The sequence below is a fragment of the Aricia agestis genome, chromosome 1 (genome assembly GCF_905147365.1).
Source record: "Aricia agestis chromosome 1, ilAriAges1.1, whole genome shotgun sequence".
Taxonomy (NCBI): domain Eukaryota; kingdom Metazoa; phylum Arthropoda; class Insecta; order Lepidoptera; family Lycaenidae; genus Aricia; species Aricia agestis.
Window position 1 is genome coordinate 7274303 of NC_056406.1, and position 18266 is coordinate 7292568.

The window sequence follows — 18266 nt, forward strand, 5'->3', positions numbered from 1 at the left end:
CGTTAAGCGCGTGCGACGTATCAGTTTATGTCAGCATTGTTTTGCTGCTTCAAGGTGTGTGCCGGTGTGGGCGGGGGTCACTACCTATGTATATTAGCGTATCGTAGCCTTTAAATAAGACTTATGTATTGATTATTAAAATAGAAGTAAGGCTAAGTCATATTTTCAGTGAGCCATAAAACAAAATATATTTGCCAAAATCTTTATGAAATACCAAACTGAGTAAAGCGGCACCGCTAGCAAAACTATGCTTCTAAAAGTATTTCGAAAGCAATTGAATGCAGAAAAAGCCAAAAGTGATATTTCCATGCGAGCATGCGGGCTCCCCCCTCCTCGCCGGCGGCCCCACGCCGGTAATTAGAGTGCAGTATCTGGGTCATGCCGTACTCATTACACTACTCGCATTTCAACTGTATTTCATTTTTAATTCCTTCGAAAATATCATTTTGTTAATTAGAGGATACAATGTGGTAAGATTATTGATTTTGAACACAAAATAGTCAATAATTACTGTAAGAATTAACAGTATGCAACATTTAATTATTACAAATTACATAACGTACATTTTTAATATAGGGTTCCGTAGTACCGCTAGTTTTTAAACTGTTTGTATGGTCAATGAATGTACATTAATTATAACTTGTTTTACACTGCTAACAACATCATCTCAGTTACTTTACTAAGTTACTACTACTACAGAATTTAAACGAAAAGTTCCTTTATACTATAATAACGAAGTCTTCTTAGCCGTGATAGTTTTCCTTTTACATTCAGTATATTTCCTACTCCCGTGAATTTTTTCACATTTCCGGAAGCAATCATTTAGCTGACAGAAGGACACTGGACTCTAACGATTTTTGCCACTTTAAAACTTAATATTTCACAAACGGATCCCTAAATCGGAATCATCTTTGAATACTCATAATATTTTTGGAAAACCTATCCAACGACACCCCAGACAGAAAAAAAATTCATCTCCGCTTGATGTGTAGGGAAGGTACCATAAAAAACATTTTTTTAAGATTTCATGTACCATTTTGTCGGCATCATTAATATGTACATTCATTCCAAATTACAGCTTTGTAGGTCCTATAGTCTCTGAGTAAACCCGCGGACTGACAGACGGACGGACAGACCGACACTGTAAGGGTTCCTTGTTGACTACGGAATCCTAAAACTATTATTTGTCTTTACCCGCAACTCAGTTTCTCCGCACTAAATATAGTCAAAATCGGTTCAACAATTAAAGAAATAAAATACAGACATACAAGTGTTTCTGTTACTTCAAATATTATAAATGTTCACATTTATAATATTTGTCGTCGAAAATAGAATAAAAAGAAAAATAAATTCGAGTCCAGTACAAACTCGTAGTGCCGCTACGCCGTAGCCGCTACGACCACGTAGCCTGCTACGTGAGCGTAGCTCTACGTGCTACAAGTGTCATGAGTCGTGTAGCTTCATGTCATGACAACATTGTGAATGTTGAGGCTTCCTTGATAGAGTAGAATGCGGACTACTACTTGAAATTATTAAGAGGATTCCACACCGCCGTTTTTCCATACAAACGCTGTCCCCTGTTTCCTCCCTGGATAATGCCGGTAGAGTTATGAATTTTTTCCTGAATATCTATGGCCACTATTAGCACGTCCCTATATTTTCTTTTTTTTCATAATTTTATTATTAAAAAAGATAAGAACGTCCAAAAACACAAAAAAGGCAAGATTTTCCTCTGTGTTCAAACACCCAGAAAACAAAACTGGCTAAAATATACAAAAAAAAAATAGGAACACAGCTCAAGCCTTGCTTTAATTCTTAATGAAAAAATTACTTAAATCGGTTAAGTTTTGGAGAAGGAATCAGCGGACAACGAATCGAAGATTTTCTGTTCTTTTATTAGAACTTTTGTCGTGTTGTCTCTATCGCGCTCTGCAGCGGTAGACTTGAGATTAGTGAGACAGCAATACATTTTCAAATACCTATTTTCAATTTCTCTCGACCCTGGTGTATCCTCTTAATGTTGTGAATCCCTACTTTTTGATTCTTTGTTGTGACGCTGCTTCTACGGGTAAATAAAACCTGTTTTTTTTTAATTTGGCAAATGTAAAGCAATAGTTGCTAAGGCTTCTTTTATAAAGTAGAATGCGGACTATTACTGTGAATCAATGTTGTGAATAGGGATTTTTTGATTCTTTGTTGTGACGCTGCTTCTACGGGTAAATAAAACCGAGTTTTATTGAAATTTGGCAAATATAAGGAAATAGTATTAAGTATGCAAGTTTAGGTTAGGGTAGTTTAACGTTGTTAATGGCGGCCGAAAAGGAAGATCTTCCGACCGAGAGAGATAGCATGCTCGGTCAGGCCGAAGCCCACTGACGTCATTACAGACGTTGTATATATCTTGCCGTTCTCCGAAACTTCGATAGCGCGATGTAGGATTATTAGGCGAATTGTGGGTACCGCCACAGTAGTTAGGTAAGGTAATGGTGACCTAATTTAGTTTAAACTAGATAAAATATTATTGGCCAATTTTTATCAATGGAAATTAAATGTTAGCGCGAAATTTCCTTTTATTTATTATAAATGATTCCTGGCGCTTGGTATGTTTAACTCGTGCATTCTACATTCCGAAGCATAAATTATTCATGCAGTTGTTTTATTCTTCAGCTTCCGATTTATTGAATGGAGGAAGATAATAAATCAGGCGATGGCGAACTTCGCAGTTCCACTTGAAGACAATTGCGCAACCAGCCAGTCGCTAACTGGTTCCAACTTTAAAATACCTTAAATTTCTATGTCAACTATGTGGAGCTCAAGTTTTAATAGTGTCATAATGTCTATTACTATTACACTGTTCATTTAGAATTAGTTTTTTACATGACTGCGATCGAAAAGGGGTTTTTCGAGTGTATAATATCTATATGTATATATAAAAATGGATTTCCAAATGTGTTAGTTGCGCTAAAACTCGAAAACGGCTGGACGGATTGGGCTGATTTTAGTCTTAAAATATTCGTAGAAGTCCAGGGAAGGTTTTAAAGTGACACGCAGTTCACCGGGACAGCTAGTTTATATGTATAATGTTTTTATTTTTTTAGATGCTCTAAGGTCTTAACTGCTTTTCGCATTTGAGGTAAGAGGTATCATTAGATTCGTGTTAGTCGAAATAAGTCACTGGCAAAAACAACAATGTGTATTATATTTTTGCTTAGTTTATTATTTTTTTAATAATGCTTTCTAATAGGCACAAGACATTACTTTTATGCTTACGATACTATATTATTAACTACATAAGAATAACTCAAGTGTATTCATTGCCTAACTCATAACATTTTAACACCAAAGTTAACATAACCTATAAACTAAAGTATACGTTTAAAATTTGCTTAGGGTGTTAGAAATAACATTACCTGTTCGTTGTCCGAGCGAACAGTTGGTTCGCTTCATTAGCTTATAAGTATCAACGTAAGAGAGAGACGGCGATACCTATTGTGGCGAGAGCAAAAGAAACAACAACAACAGAAGGCTGCGAACTGTAAAGGTATGTTCACAGTTTGTGGACAATTCAAGGGGTTGCGGCTGAGGGTAGACGAAATAATTCCCCGATTTTAGGCAAAATTGTAAGTATTTGGCTATGCAAAATATGTTGTAATTGTTACTGTTATAAAGTAGTAGCTTAAAACTTCTTTGATAAAAATTCTATAAAAAGTGTAGATACGTAAAATATTTTTCATTGAATAAAACCTAAAAATCTATATTTAATATTCTCGTTTAGTTGCGACGTGTTTAAAGGTTGTTCGAACTACAGTATACTTTTTATGCAGTACTAAAGTGTGAACCCAACACATTTTAATACAGTGCGGAATTGGGAAATCGTTTTGGAGTACGGGCACACCGGGAAAGCGCCGGGAGACGGGACCTAGTGAACTCAGTGTCTCGCCGCAGCTCGACGCCGCCGCTCGTGTCCGCGCACACATTATAACCGGACAATAAATCACCACATTCGAACAAGTTAATTATTCTTAATTCAAAATTATCATTCTAAATTTAAAAATGATAGATCACAGTGCCAATCAGTGAGACGCCATGTGGACTGTTGATGTGAGGCCTACAGGTGAGTCAAACATTCATTTCGTTAATATATTCTGATTGTATAGAGTGCAATACAATAATTTACCTTCATATTTTAACATCTTTTTCATGATAATGTTTAAATTTTTTACACATTATAAGACGAGCTATTAGTATGATATAATATAATGGACGAAAAATAATAGTTTGTTTTATTGCTTTTGTTATACGTTCGGTATACGATTGTAAAAGGTTAGTTTTATCTCTCGTATTTATGTCAAGTGTGTGCTATTCTCATTTTTTCCAGCTCTTTATGTATTTAGTTTCTTTGATATTAGAAAAGGCCGGATAGGTTTTATAATAACTTTATTGCTTGCAAAAAGTGGAAAATGTTAATTTCAACATTATAGTTTTCTATTGAAGAAATTACGAGGGGTTACTGTCTAAATAAATAATACTAAGTGTAATTGTTTAAACCGATTGTGTGACATACACTTGCTGAATTATCGATGCTTATAATATTTTAATAGCTTAAATACTGATTCCTCAGCCACCAAACTTTCATTATTCTAGCAAATCTTCGAAACGGCATCTGTAGTTTTTGCAACGTGGAATTCGAACCTACAACTTCAAAGCCGAGGATCAGGCTCTAGGCCTTTTTTGTTATTTACAATCGGAGCACGAGTAGCTACGGGTGCATATAAAAATGTCTTAAAAGTGGGTCCTGTAAAGTTTGCATGTAAAGTCTGACCTACGGATATCGTGAATCAAATGAAATCAAACGCCTCCGTGGTCTAGTGATATAGAGCGCGGCTCTTGACTCGGAGGTCGTGGGTTCGATTCCCGCGTTGGAAACATGTTATTTCCAAGTTTGATTAGGACAATGCAGGCTAATCACCTGATTGTCTGACAAGTAAGATGATCCATGCGTCGGATGGGCATGTAAAAAGTCGGTCCTGCGCCTGATCTCTCGCCGGTAGTGTCGGTCTTCCGTCCCACTGGGTTATGAGAGTAAAGGAATAGAGAGTGCTCTTGTATACTGCGCACACACTTGGGCACTATAAATTTACTCCTGCGTAGCTGGCCTGGTTTCAGTGAAACCGGCCACCGTCACCGAAACCGGTGTGGGAGCTATTATTATTATTATCGTGAATCAATTTTCGAAATAATTATGAACCTTGTCGTAATAGATATACTCACTATAATTGCACAGTCGAGGATTAGAGGCTTTGGTATTTTCCCTCCCTCGCATCCTGCGGTATATTTTATAGTGGTTTTTAGAATTATTTTGCCCCTAAGAGAGTCCTAAAACCAACGATATATTAAACATTATTTACAAAATAAAATAGTTGTTTTGAATGGATTATTTTTCTCGTCAGTTTAGTTTCCGAACCGATTGTATTTATTTATTTTCATAAAGTATCAAACATATTGTAATTAAAAACAGTCTCCATAAACCACGAAGGTTGGTCCGGAGTGTATTTAAGTAGGCATCGTGTAAGACAATTCGGATAGGTTATATTAAAGTGCCCATTCACGGCAGGCCGCCTTGCCGTCCGCCGGCTATGCAGGATAGTGAATGGTGTCATGCCGGCCGGCCATGTAGACCTGCGACACCATTCACTATCCTGCATAAGCCGGCGGACGGCAAGGCGGCCTGCCGTGAATGGGCCCTTTAAGCTGTATACAGTTTGCGTAGTTACGTAATAGTTTAACTATTGTTTATATTGCTAGTACAGGGCCTTTACTCAAGTCAGATTCGGTGGTTTGGCCAGCATGTTTAGAAATCAATAATACATGGGATTTGGCAAAGACATTGCTGGTGCCAATATGTCATCACCTAACAATGTAACCCATACACATTTTTGTTTACTTATAATTTTGCCGTCGAAGTTGTCCAATGCAACTTGACTAAAGGTTCTGGAATGAAGAATAATGATGACATCGGAATCATTAAAACTAAATTTATCGAATGTCGAAATTGTTCGGTTGATTTCATTTGAAAATTGAGACGCAGAATTCCGAAGAAAAATTGTTTTATTCATGAAATGGTATTTGCTAACTGATAGCTTCTTGCATTTGATTTATAAAACAATGCGGATAAAAGGAAGTATGTATACCTCTAGTAATTATGCCTTAAATAAAGCAGGGAAATAGGACAAAGTTACCGAAACAAATATTTTATGCAGGCAACCTTTATTCAAGCCACAGTATAGCAATATTAGTCCCTGTCATATTGCTATACTGTGATTCAAGCAGTGAAAATCAGCTTTTATCATTTTGTATTAATTTAAAATATGAACTTCAAGTATCTAAATAGGTTTTTAGTTGTTAAACAGGTTCACTTCATTAACCTTTGTTTAATTAAGAAAGTGGATTAATATTGGTAAATTTTCAATATCAAGTTTAATCAACACCATAAGAAAGGGAATTTCTTTTTCTTTCCCAACTTTTATATTCAAGTAAATTAAGGAAAAAACTTGGTATCTTAAAAATAATTTGAAGAACGATGCGGAAATTGGATATACTTATTTTATGCGCCCCCAGAGATTCCCTCATGTAGGCAATGTTCATATCGATGTACCAGGGCGGCAGCGCCGATTGGTTTGTTACACAATATTATAATATTGTAAAAAAAATTGGTTTGTTACACAATATTATAATATTGTAAAAAAATTTACTCATTTTTTGCATGCATGAGGTCCGTGCCCCAATTTTAATTCAACAATTTCAATGCAGCTTACGTAGTTCTTCGTTCGATCCAGTTAGTTCCTATCAAAATTCATACCTACTACAAAATTATTTTCTCTCGAATTGTCCATCAATCCAAACCGTTTGGTTGGCGTACGTTTATGAAAACACTATTTTTCTGTTTGATAGGAAAAGGACCGAATCGAACAAAAAAGAGGCACTAGATAATAGATATAATTTTTGCATTGAAATAATAGTATACGTGTAAGTAAATAATATTGTAGAGACATGATTTTCTCGCGTTAGGAATTTGTTAGGGGCTTGAAAGAGCGAATAAATAAAATACTTTAATGCGATCTAAAAGTACGTTTCTGAAAGTCACAGCTGGGAGCTAATCAAGAATCGATTAGTCCGGACAGCGGACAGACCTCTCGCCATCGTTTTATTGAGTTAGACACTAACCCATCAGGTCTTTTAAAATAAGTTTAATAAAAACCAATCTCTGAATAATTACACTTTATTAATTACAATATTTTCAAAAGATATGAAAGCAACATTAAGTTAGATTTATTAAAATACTTTCAGTACTAGAAATTTTTCCGTTGATTGGGACTCAAAGTCATAGTCAAAGTATCTCATAATAAAACAGAATTAATTCACATGTTTAAGCGTGAGTTGGTGACAGTTTATTTTTATGCTTAGCTATTATTTTAACGTATATTCATAACAAACAAAATAGTTTTAAAGATCACTAGATATTTATAGCTTACAGGATACAATAATATTATCGTTACACAGAATTTTTGGTTGACGACAAGTCATAACCGGAGGAGGTCGAAGCTCTATTCTCCAGAATAATGGTCTTGCCACAGGCGATTCCGCTTTTTTCGTGAATGATGTACATGTTATTAATGGAACTACTTTTTAAAATCTCTCAGGTACACATTTTTATGGAGTACTAGCTTTACCCCACGGTGGTGGCGTACTTGTGTAAGGTCGCCGGGAGGGAGCCTACGCCAGCCAGCCATGAGTGCGGCGCTGCGGAGGACACGGCTCAGCACACCCTCGAGGTGTTCGATCGTTGTACCGTGCAGCGCCATGATTTCATGGCGGTGCTTGGGCGGGATCTCTCGCTCTCGAGCATGGTTCGCTGCATGCTCGAGAGCGATAAGGCATGGCAGGCGGCGGTCTCTTACTGCGAAATCGCCCTTTCGCAGAAAGAGTCCGCAGAGCGGAACAGAGAGGATGACCCATCCTCAGTTCCGGCGTAGGACGGAAGTGCGGAGGCGTCGTTACGTGAACCTCCAAACTTCCGTCTAATCCGGGGCTCCGGGCAAGGATGGGAACCTGTCCGGCTTAGCTAGTCCCGGCGCCGAGGGGAACGCTTCAGTTTGCCGAAGCGTTCCCTAACTTTGGTGGAAATCCGGTCCCATTTGAGGTAGACCAGCCGGCCGGTTGTGGATGGAGTCCTGTGTTAGAAAGATCCAGGACATCTCTCCGTATACGGCTGATGGCAAACCGCATGTGGTTTTAACTGAGGCACATCCCTAACCCGGGGCACCCATGATGGGTTTCCCCTGCGCATCATAAAAAAAAGGTTTTATATTTAGGTTAGGTTAGGTTTATGTTAGGTCAGGTTACCAGCAGCTTTTGCGGGTAAGCCCGGCGAGAAGCGCCGGGTGTCCCACATACCCCTGGGGTACTTCAGCTAACTGAGGCACACCCCCAACCCGGGGCACCCATAAAGGGTTTCCCCTGCGCTTTAAAAAAAAAAGGTTACCAACAGCGGAATTAAGTGCTATTATTGAACACGAGTAAGTACTAATAAACACTGGTCCTTCTTATAAAAATATTTCACCTTACCTTCCCGTTTTTACTCTAAACATAAGCTAAGATACTTATTAAATTATGCATATCATCTAGAAAAATAAAAATGGATTTCATCCACTATAATACGGTGATGAGATTTCTCTACTGCAATTGGAGGACTGCTAAATATGAATGTATGTTAGAATTGTTCTTGGCCGCGGATAGCCTACGCTCCATACAAAATTGCCCATTCTCCTTTCCATCTTCCAATAATTATTAAGAACTCTGTAAATATTACTACCTACTTTTACATGAATGGGCTGAACACATACACAAAAGAAATATGTTCCGAACACGAACGATGAAAATTAAATATTATGTATAATTATTATTATTGCTTTTACATAACCAACATTATGAAGAAATAAAAGGAATTTATTAAAATGGATAAATTTCATTTGCTCATCCATCGTCCTTCGCCCGAACAGAATATGGAGCATAATATGTGAGCATTACGGACGTATTCGATCTTGTTTGGGTCATACATTATATCAAGTTTGCAATTTATTAGGGAGTGAAACAACATTTTCTGTATGGATTTTGGTAACTTCGTAAAGGCTAAGGAAATTATACTGAAAGGCTCTATAAAGTAGGGTATTCGAAGCACGTAATCTTTAATATCATTATTCATCTTTCTTAGTTTTTGGAACGTATGTAGTTCCTTATCGCGCGTTGCGCCTTGGGCTAGACTGAAAAAGTTGTAACGACAACTTTTTATTAGTACCTGCATGGTAGGGGCAGAAGGCGTTGATAGTATTCCTGTGCGTCAACTAGATGGCGTTTTTTGAGAATAAACAGCGACGCGTTGTTAGTATTCCTGGGCGTCAGTAGATGGCGTTTTCGTTAAATATTTTTTTTGAGTGTATAATGTATAGAGATTTTTTGATCAATTCAGGTGTCTCTTGACACCTCTCAAGTTTTTTTTATCTCCATTTATGGCCCGGACTTCATTCAAGTTATAAATTCTTTTTGGTCTAAAAATACTATCTACTCTATTTATAATAGAAAAAAACATTGCTCGCAATTTTAAAAATGGAAAAGAAAATTCATTTTAAAATTCTATTTTTGTAATTTCAAGTCAAATTTTCTTTTCAACTTTTTTAATTACTGAGCACGCTGACTTGTTTTACTAGGCGAACAGAAATCATAAAGAGCTAGATTCAAATGAAGTCAGCTCGTGTATGCGATAATTGCTTCCTGTATAGCGGGGCGGACGACCCGCTGCCGTACGACTCGCTATAAATTCGTAGCGAAATGCAATTAAACCGCAAACTCCTAGTTAAATGCATGTAGATTTTACTCCTTAAGGTATGATTCGGATCAAGCCAGCATGCAGCGGGTCGCCGCGACCCGCGACCCAAACAGCCACTGCTCACTATGAAGTTGTATGGAGGACTAAACAATCACGGCGACCCGCGTCGCGAGACAGAGAGACCGGTCGCCGCGTAAAATAGCATACCGATGTCCGCGACCCGCGACCCGAGACTGTCGCCAACCCACTGCTTTGTATGTGTTTATATGGACGACATTCCGATTACCGCGACGCGCGACACGAGACCGGTGGGCGTCGCGCGGCAAATTTCGATGAGCGCGACCCTGTCGCGTCGATAGCAGTACCGCGACAGCTGCAGGGCAGCTGTGGCAGATATTCTATCTAGAAACACGCCGATAGGTTATTAATCATATCTAGGGAATGTTATTATTCGACAAATTTACTATTCGAATAATTCGAATATTTTACAAAACTTTTCGAATAATTCGAATATTATTCGAATAATTAAAAAATATTGAAAAATGCTGAAAACTCTGAATAAAAGTAACAAAAAGTTTCATACAACCATGTACAACCTATTTTGTTAATACTATAAAGTAAGCAATTCTTATTTTTACTTTTATCAACATAAATCTTTATAAATGACATAGTTAATTTTTATTGTTAAACACTTTAAAAATGTATATTTTAAGGTTACAGCTGGGCAATAAAAGAAAGGTTGTAAAGTGTAAACCGTTTTCGATCGTAGCACCTTTTACTTTTCTCATGTGATTATGCTTAAGTCTTGCTAGGCAGTAGTTGAGATTAAATAATAATATGATATTCGGCGCTATGATATCTGTTCATTAATACTAAGCCACCTTACCCGTCTTTTTGATATTTTCGATCCACGTTCACCTAGTTCATCTAGTCGGCTTCACCTGTGTCAATGTGGCTCGAAATTATAAAAAAGGGCCACTAGAAAACCAACCCCACAACAATGAAAAAAATTGCAACGGAGCCCTAGGGGAGGGTGAAACAATCCTAGAGCTGGTGAATTTAGTAACTTGAAGTTTGATAACTCCAATAACATGATATTAAGGAGCCATCGACATTTTTTGATACTGTACTAACTTTTTCAATTATCAGTCGAGGACTGCCGTGGTAAAGCTATTCAATAGCAAATTTTTATCAACTTGTCGAATCATAGATCACATCGCGAGCTTCAAGCCAGAAAGGCGTATAAAAAAATATATTTCGTATTTTAACTACATATTTTAAAAATCTCAATATTGCACTTACATTTATTACCTTCTTAAAAAACAAGTTTTTTTTATATACACCCTTCTGGCGTAATTAACATGAACAACAATGAACTAAAAACATGGTCAACGGCGACAATGAATGGTCGTATACTCATTAGTTAGACTAAAAACAGATATTTATATATATCATTAAAAATGTAGAATATTCATAAATAACATTATTTTTCTGAAATAAACTTAATTATGTTCTTATTCCATGTAAATTTTTTGTTTGATAGCATTTTAAACAAAAATAAAAAATATTTTTAGTATTCGAATTATTCGAAAAATAACTTGGCGAATATTCGAATAATAAAATCGTCGAATATTCGAATAAAACGAGTATTCGAATATTCGAATAACATACCCTAATCATATCGAAACCGAAAATAAAATTTTTCGTATAATATAAGCCATGGAGGTATCAAAGTATGTAGGTATGAACTATAATATTATTATAACAGCTACTTCTCTCATAGTAATCTATACTTCCATACTAATATTATAAAATGCGAATAACGTATCTGTCTGTCTGTCTGTCACGCTTTCACGCCAAAACAACTGAGCCGATTGTAATGAAATTTTGTACACAGATAGTCTAGAGCCTGAGAAAAGACATAATCTACTTTTTAACTGGAAAAGGGGGTTGGAAGGGGGGTAACGGGGGACAGGTCAAAGGTTATACAAAGCTTTAGGAATTGTGTTTATTAGATGGATTCTGAGGAAAATTTGCAATAATGTAGGCTTCATTTTATCCCGATTCCCGGCATTGCCACGAAAACGGGAAACACCATGCGAAACTGAAGTCCACGGCGGACGACGGAATCACGGGCAACAGCTATTATTTTTTATGTGTATATTGTGTTAATTTGCTTCCTTACTCGGGTTTCCCTACGCAAATGGCAATAAAATCGGCCGACGTTTTTTGATGCTGTAGCGCACTGCGCAACAGAAATGCACGATTTGTGTGTGAAATACTTCGATCACTAATATACAAGATACACAGTCCCATACAAAACCTCTCGAAAATCTGTCGCCAAGTAAAAGTGTTTGAAAAAGTATACATTTATCTAAAATCAACCTTAATCATAGTTATTAAAGATCTTTTTTTAAAACAATGTACAATGTGTGTTTACAAAGCAATAAATTTTTACGAACGACGCACGTGTTAAATAATTATTAAAGTAATAATATGATAAATACATTTATGTACTAAAAACCATATTTAAAACGTTAGCGGAAATAATTTAGAGTTAGAAATTTAAATGTAAATGTAAAGAATATTAATTTTGATTAGTCTAATTAATGTTAAATCTAAAGTGACATATTTCACTGAGCTGTTTCATTTTTCTACCAGGTTTTACAAATTGTTTTAAAATACTTCCGGTATAAAATATTTCCGCTAGCCTGATTAATGTTTTACTAAAGTTATTTATTGTTTTAATAATTTATTTACTATACATAAAATTAGATTATTATTATGAAATATTATTATATTTTACCGATATATTTAATAGTATTGTTAAAAATACTTCCGGAATAAAATATTTCCGGTAGAATACCGGAAATATTTTATTGATTCTGAAATTATTTAATATTAAGACTGTCAACTGTTAAGATCCGTTTGGATGGTATAAAAACGAGAGTCAATAGTGAAAAAGTTCAGTTTTTGTGTCGAGAGACAGGAGCCATCAGAGAAATAAGTTAAGTATTGTACTTTACTGTTATTTTCTATTAATTTAGATTAATTTAGATACTTGTTGCTATGTTTTAAGTTTATATTTGTCTATAAGCAAATAAGTAAACGGTTTATTTTAAAAGTTTGATTATTATATTATTATTTGTGTTAATTAAGAGTTGAAAATAATTTAAATAATAAAATAATAATTTGGGTCTTATGTCATATGACTATTAATGAAATAAAAAAATGAATTTAGAAATTTTAATGGTTTTATTTTCCTATTATTTAGAAAAAAATAAAAAGGCAAACTTAACTATTTTTATATTTATAGCTTTAATTTTCTAATATCAGAAGTGGGATGGAATCAAAGTATTATTTTAGACGTTTTTTTTTTCCCCACCCTTTTATAGTTTTTTTTTTTTTTATGAAGCTTTCAATAGCTAATATCTATTTTATGTTTTCAGGATGGATGCTGAAACTGTTGCTAATCTCCTCAAAGCATTCCGCGATGTCGTGTCTGCCACACAGCAGAAAGATGATGATATTGCTCTGCCACTATTCGATCCTGAAACAAGCGACAGTGGTGCAAAGAGTTGGTGTGACAGCATCGAGATTCTTCGAGAAGATTTCAACTGGAGCAGCATCAAGACAGCAGCTAAAGCCGGTAAGGCCCTGAAGGGATCTGCCCGGACGTGGTTCGAGTCCTGGGAACCTACGGAAGGCAGGTCTTGGGAGAAATTTCGTACCGACATCATAGATGCTTTTCCAGAAAAGAAGAACCTATCTGAAAAACTCAGTAGAGCGGTTTTATATACTTCCGATTCGGCAGACTCTTATAGTGAATATAGTAGGGAAAAATTACGTTTGCTCCGAAACACAAAAATTAATTTTACAGAATGTCAGTTGATCGAATTAGTTTGTGGTGGTATATCCGATGTAGATGTTAAAATGGCATCATTAAACAGTAATGTTACTACAACAGCTGCTCTTATATCTCTATTATCGGTTTATGTTAAAAGTAAAAAGAGACATTTGGAAAATGCAACAATTGGGTCTTCAGAGGCGAAGAAATCTAAGTTCAATAATGATCGCAAATGTCATTTATGTAAGCAACCAGGACATTTTCAGGCTCAATGTAAGCAAAAAACGAATAGTATTACAAATAATAATAAGCCTATTAGTGATTATCGTATGAAAATTTGTACCTTCTGTAAGAAAGTAGGACACACTGAAACTGTTTGCTATCATAAACAGAGAGCTGAATCTTCGTCTTCTGTAAACACTGAAGTTAAAAGAGAGATTAATTTTTTAGAAAAAACGAACTAAACCTAACGAGGGTTTACATAAATAATACTCCCATTGATTGTCTCATAGACACGGGAGCTAATTGTAGTTTAATAAGGGAATCAATTGCAAGGAAATTGCAATGTCATTTTTCACCTACGTCTATTTACTTAAATGGGATAGGAAAAAATAGAATACATGTTTTTGCACAAATTACTGTAGCTGTTCAATTTGAATCTGTATGTTTAGAATTAGATATACATGTAGTAAGAGATAATGATTTTAAATATAATTTATTAATAGGTCGAAATGCAGTCCAGTATCCAGATATAGAAATCGTAACAAATTCTTTAGGCAGTAATTTGATAAGAAAGCCCGTTCCGACTAAAACAGAAGTTAATATTATAGGAGTTGAAAATGATTTTGAGCATTTAATTTTAAAAATTGATCATCTTAATTCTGAGACACAAAATAAAATAGCAGAAATATTCCGAAAATATCCTTCTGTCTTGGATGGAACTACACAAGTCACAACTGGCGAGCTTAAGCTACGCTTAATCAGAGATACTGTTGTTAATTATCGACCCTATCGATTGGCCCCGATAGAGAGGCAGAAGGTAAACGAAATAGTTCAAGATCTTTTAAAAGAAAACATTATTCGTGAGAGTGATTCGCCTTTTGCGAATCCAGTTATTTTGGTAAAAAAGAAAGATGGCAGTGATCGATTATGCATCGATTATCGAGCTTTAAACAAAATTTTAGAAAAAGATCGTTACCCTCTCCCTCTCATCGAGGACCAAATTGACAGACTAGGTCAAGCAAACTATTTTATTTCACTTGATATGAAAAATGGGTTTTATCAGATCCCAGTAGCGCCAGATTCGATTAAATATACAGCTTTTGTGACTCCCGATGGCCATTTTGAGTTTTTACGGATGCCATTTGGTATTAGTAACGGGCCTTCAGTATTTCAAAGGGCTATTACAAAAGCAGTGAAACATTTAAAATATCTTCTTGTTTATATTGATGACATACTAATTCCATTTTCATCTATAGAAGAGGGTTTGCGATATTTGGATGAAACTGTTGAGGCATTGAGTAATTCAGGATTTACCATTAATTTAAAAAAATGTAAATTTTTCGTGAATAGTATAGAATACTTAGGCAGAACTATATCCCGAGAAGGTATAAGACCTAGTGAGGCAAAAGCAAAGGCTTTAATTAATTCGCCTATCCCTTGTAATATCAGGGAAGTAAGGCAGTTTATGGGTCTCGCAAGTTATTTCAGAAAGTTTGTTCCAAATTTTGCATCACGAACGGCACCAATAACTAAATTAACAAAAAACAATCAAAAATGGGAATGGGGCACCGAACAGGATTTAGCTAGAAATTACGTCATAAAACATTTATCATCTAAGCCATTATTAACTGTATTTGACCCAAAATTACCTACAGAACTTTATACTGACGCAAGTTCGTTAGGATACGGAGCTATTCTATCACAAATAAAAAATAATGTCCAAACTGTCGTTGCCTATTTCAGCAAAAGGACGTCTCCCGCTGAATCAAAGTATTGCTCTTATGAATTAGAAACTTTGGCGATATTTAATGCATTAAAACATTTCAGAGTATATCTCTTAGGCATTAAATTTAAAATTTTTACTGATTGTAATTCCATAAAGGCCACAATGAATAAAAAAGACCTTAGCCCCCGTGTAGCAAGATGGTGGACGTTTATGCAAGATTTTGATTTTCAAATTATTTATAAAAAGGGTCAATACATAAGACATGTGGATTTTCTCAGCCGCAATCCAGTAACAGATTCTAATATTGTTAACATAGAAACATCACCGCACGATTCCCCTGAACTGTCATATTCGACAAACCTTATAGAAGAGCCTCGGTCTTGGTTAGAAATTGCCCAGCAAAATGATCCTGAAACTCAAAATTTAATATCTAGAGTTGAAAGCGGTGAAATTGATGAAAATCAGTACTTTTTACGCAATAATTTATTATTTTATAAAGTACAACCTAATGATCCAAAATTGTATGTACCAAAAGGGTCTAGATACAATCTGCTAAAATTATTTCATGACGAAAACTGTCATGTGGGATATAATAAAATAATTAATAAACTTCGTGAACATTTCTGGTTTCCCCGGATGTCAGCTTTTGTCACAAAATATTTAAAACATTGCCTGATATGTATAGAACGGAAAGGGCATGCTGGTCCTAAACAGGGATATTTACACCCGATTGATAAAACTCCAATACCCTTTCATACTATCCACTTAGACTGTACAGGTCCTTTTTTGCAAACAAGCGAAGGGTACAAATACATATTGCTTATAATTGATGGCTTTACCAAATTTTGTCTATTGAAACCTCTCAAAAGTCTTAATGCAAATGAATTAGTGCCTATTATAAGAGAAACGGTAACTTTATTTGGAACCCCATCTACAGTTATAACTGATAGAGGAACTAATTTTAGTTCTGGCCAAATCCGAAACTTATTTGGAGAGCTAGCAATTGAACATCATATGATAGCTACAGGGACACCAAGGGGTAATGGCCAGGTAGAAAGATACGTTTCCACAGTTATTGATATGCTAAGTACCTCTTGTAATGGCTCGTCAGATTGGCCGAACGGATTGTGGAAGGTCCAACAGTCAATCAATACCACAATTCAAAGTTCTACTGGATTTACACCCATACGTTTACTTATTGGTCGTAATGCTAATATTCCCCCAATCCAAGCCCAACTAAATGAGGTACGATTAGATTTACCCGAAAATATAGATGTTAGATCTGATCGCGAAATAGCTTACCAGCGTCTTTGTTTAGAAGCAAACAAATTTAAAACTAGATTCGATTCAGTGAGACGGGATACGAAGGTATTTGAAGTAGGTAATGTAGTATATGTAAGACAAGATCACAGACGACATGATAAGCTTTGTCCTAAGTATAGAGGTCCTTATGAAATAACTGCTCTTCTTCCAAATGATAGGTACGCCTTACGGGGAACAGGTAGATTAAGAGCGATAACTGTAGCTAAAGATAAATTAAGATTATGGCCGGGAGAATGGACTGATCATGATAATGTGTGAAATAATTGTAATAATTTTGTTTGATTATTTAAAAAAAAATATTATAAAATATTTAGATAGTAAACTTGTAAGTTTGTAAGAACTTTGCAATATATATATATTTTTTTTGTGTATGAGATAAGACACATAGATTGTAAATAAAGGAATGTTATATATGAACTATTTTGTTTTCTTTAAATCTCTTAAGCTTTATACAAATGTATTAATTGGAAATAAGGGTTAACATAATATTAGTGTTACACAATAATTATTGGTAACTGCTGAAAGTCAGTGCTCTGCTTTAGGCTCGTCTCATGTGCAGCAGGTGTGGAGCCAGGAAATTGAAGTTAGATCACTGACCGTTGCTATGTCCACTTAATGTGAGAAGTAGGATAGTAGCAATGTATGATGTACATATTATACTTAAGTTTTTGGTTGAATCTGAGTTGAGTTGAGGAAATTAAAGTTAGATCACTGACTGTTGCTATGTCCACTTAATGTGAAAAGTAGGATAGCAGCAATATATGATGTACATATTATACTTAAGTGATAAGTCTTTAGTTGAATCTGAGTTGAGTAAAAGTTATGAAATAAAAATGAATGTACTTCAGAGAACGAAGTACAAGTCATTATGGCCGTGTTAAATAATTATTAAAGTAATAATATGATAAATACATTTATGTACTAAAAACCATATTTAAAACGTTAGCGGAAATAATTTAGAGTTAGAAATTTAAATGTAAATGTAAAGAATATTAATTTTGATTAGTCTAATTAATGTTAAATCTAAAGTGACATATTTCACTGAGCTGTTTCATTTTTCTACCAGGTTTTACAAATTGTTTTAAAATACTTCCGGTATAAAATATTTCCGCTAGCCTGATTAATGTTTTACTAAAGTTATTTATTGTTTTAATAATTTATTTACTATACATAAAATTAGATTATTATTATGAAATATTATTATATTTTACCGATATATTTAATAGTATTGTTAAAAATACTTCCGGAATAAAATATTTCCGGTA

The 18266-nt window shown here is 35.1% G+C and overlaps 1 protein-coding gene across 2 annotated transcripts in view; it reads left to right on the plus strand.

The window, feature by feature from the left end:
• The first annotated feature begins 3953 nt into the window (after positions 1-3953).
• LOC121725636 (inactive dipeptidyl peptidase 10) overlaps positions 3954-18266 on the plus strand; it is a 154793-nt gene continuing 140480 nt past the window's right edge. For both annotated transcript variants that reach the window (XM_042112658.1, XM_042112668.1), the window contains exon 1: positions 3954-4114. The gene's annotated coding sequence lies outside the window, so the exon portion shown is untranslated. The remainder of the gene's footprint in view (positions 4115-18266) is intronic.